The following is a 2,798-nucleotide window of genomic DNA, read 5'->3' on the forward strand; positions in this document are numbered from 1 at the left end:
CTATCCCAAATGATTCATTTTGTCAGTAATTGGGTCATGTAATAGCGCAAAGAAGTTTTTTAAGTCTTGTAAATAGACTTTCTTTCTCTATTGCAAGTCAAAGGCAGTAGTTGAAAAGTTCACACACCATCAATAACAACAGTGGGTGAATTCAAGGATCATGACATTCCCCAATAAACATCCACATTCACTCCAATAAAGCTAAAAGATGACCCTCACAAGGGAAATGAAAATACAGGCTTGATCATTTGCTAAAAAAAGAATCCATCTCCTTTGCATTTATTCTTCTTATCTCAATCTACTACATCATAGCTGAGTTAATATCTTACTGTCTACTGCAGCAATCTGAACCTCATAAGCTGGTATATATACTCCTATTATATATCCAAAGATATATAGAACCCGAATCCTAATCAAATAAGATATCATAATTTACAATGATTTTGTGATAATTGAGAAAAAATTACCATATTCTTCTTCTGTCATGATCAACTTCAACAGCTCAACCTCTTCTTCTCCTTGAAGTAGCATTAAAGGAAAGCCTACTGCTTCTACTTATCCCTGAATCCAGCCTTGTTGCAGCAGCTGAACTTGATCCCCCAAATAACCCCACCACATTCCTCCACACCCTTCCCAGAACCCCTCCTCTTTCCCCTCCGACGCTCACCCCTCTATTCTCCCTTCCCATTCTTCCGCCTGTAAACCTTCCCACCGCGAACCCTCCACTCGGTAGCCTCCAAATACTTAACCCCTCCTCCGCATACCTACCACCGGTTTCTGCCGGCAATTCATTCCGGCAAACGGGGCATGAGTTTCGTAACTCAAGCCATGGGAGTATACACTCCGAATGGTACAAATGATTGCAGGGCATGTTTCGGACTTGGGTTCCCAAGTCTAATGGCTCCTTGCAAACCCCGCAGTGAAGTTCGTTGAGAATATGGGTTTCGTTTATTTCCACCGTTGCCATTGCTTCCACCGCCGCTTTCGATGCCGGTGGGTTTTCGTAACGCCCGATGTTCTGAATTTCCATTTCGGATAACTGGTCAAGTAGTCCCTCAAACCCCGAACCTAATAGAATCTCCGACATAGTCGGGGGTAAGGGTCGAAGACCTGCCCCACCACCGTCGTCGTAATAAAGGTCAAACCCTCCCCTGCTATGCTCAACATTAGAATGCTCCCCGACGGTTGAGGAAGTGGAGGCTCCGCCGCGTAAGACAATGACGGGATTGAAAGGAGACCGACTAGTGGAAGCAGGAGTAGAGCTGGTATACCTGGAGAGAGCTTGGAATCTATTGGTGCCGAGGCGACGGGATTCGGCGTGAGGATGGTAACCGATCTCTTCGATGAATCCGCCGTCGCAGTCGGGGCAAGCGATGGGATCTCGGTTAAAAATCCGAACGAATCGACTGCAACGGTAACACCAATACGACGTCGTTGAGTCCATAGTAACAGAAGTAAAGGGAAATTGAATACTAATTTCCGAAAAGAGGAAACATTTTGGGGGCAGAAGGAGATGAGAGTTGATGGTGATTAAAAGAGAGGAAGAAATATTGATTTATATGTACAATGGTTAAGGGAAAACCAAAAGAGCGCGTTGAAGTGATAGTTACGCTGTAAACGTTTGCTAACATGTTAATTTGCTATTGAGGTTTGAACTACATTACAAACTGTTTGTTTTGTGTTAGTTTGGCGGAATAAAAGAGGGAAGTTTAACTTCTTAACAGAATTTGGCCCCCTACCACCCTATAATTAAACCATTTGTTTACGTGATGATCATCTAAAAACCAAGCACCACCTCATCACTCAATTAAGAAACGTGGCACGCTTTTCCATTGTCTAACTCACCATGTGAAGAAGGTAGCCTTTCCCAATAACTGCCACCTCAACATCTATTTTTAATTAGATTATAGTTTGGTTGACCAATTAAGTTTTATTTATAAAGAAATATATATCAACATGTATATTTAATTCATTCTTTTTCCACCATAGACTTTGAATATATTTTTCAGTGTACTTTACTCGGTTACAAAGACTTTTCATTTACTTTTTTAATTTTTTTTATAATTTAACAAAATAATTTTTTTTAACAAAATTGACTTTTCCAAATTCTCTGAAACTTCCAAGTAAATTACTTTAGGAATATTAAAAATTTTAATTTTTAAATACCAATTATATAATGTCATATCATCAAATATTAAATATATAAAGATATTATTATCCATTCTTCTATATCTAGTAATTTCTCTATTTTAATTTAATTTTAATTAAAATATTTAAAATTAAATCATTAAACATATAAAAATATGTTCTTTTAGATATCTAAAACTAGTCATAATCCCTCTCCAACCTTTAAAACCATTCACTATTGAAACGGAAATCAAATATTTAAAAGTAAAAAAATTAACAACTGTAAAAGGAAATAGTTTATTGAGTAAAACTTTAAAACTGAAATATTGTTTGTAAATCAAATCATCGTTTTAATTTTTTTAAATATTTTTAATCGATTTTTATTTCAGGATTTTCAAGATACCAAAATAATTTCTTAAGGTTACAGTACTTTTGGGTTTAAAGATATAAGAATATTAGTGATTTTAAACAACAAAAGCAGAATTTTAAATATTTTATTTTAAAATTAAATTGAAATAAAAGAATGGTGTCTAAAAATTAAAAATTTTAAAAGAAAACACAAGTACTTAGTTCAATTACGTAAAATTTTAGGAAAACATCAACTACTGCTATCTTATTTATCAAAGATAAATAAAATACATTATAAAGAATTAATTGGTAAGTTAGATATT

At 35.5% G+C, this 2,798-nt stretch overlaps 1 pseudogene; it reads right to left on the reverse strand.

Moving 5' to 3' along the window:
- Positions 1 to 247: 247 nt before the first annotated feature.
- LOC107959864 (probable E3 ubiquitin-protein ligase RHC2A) lies at positions 248 to 1,714 on the reverse strand (annotated as a pseudogene).
- Positions 1,715 to 2,798: the final 1,084 nt, after the last annotated feature.

The sequence above is a fragment of the Gossypium hirsutum genome, chromosome A05, assembly GCF_007990345.1.
Source record: "Gossypium hirsutum isolate 1008001.06 chromosome A05, Gossypium_hirsutum_v2.1, whole genome shotgun sequence".
Classification (NCBI taxonomy): Eukaryota; Viridiplantae; Streptophyta; class Magnoliopsida; order Malvales; family Malvaceae; genus Gossypium; species Gossypium hirsutum.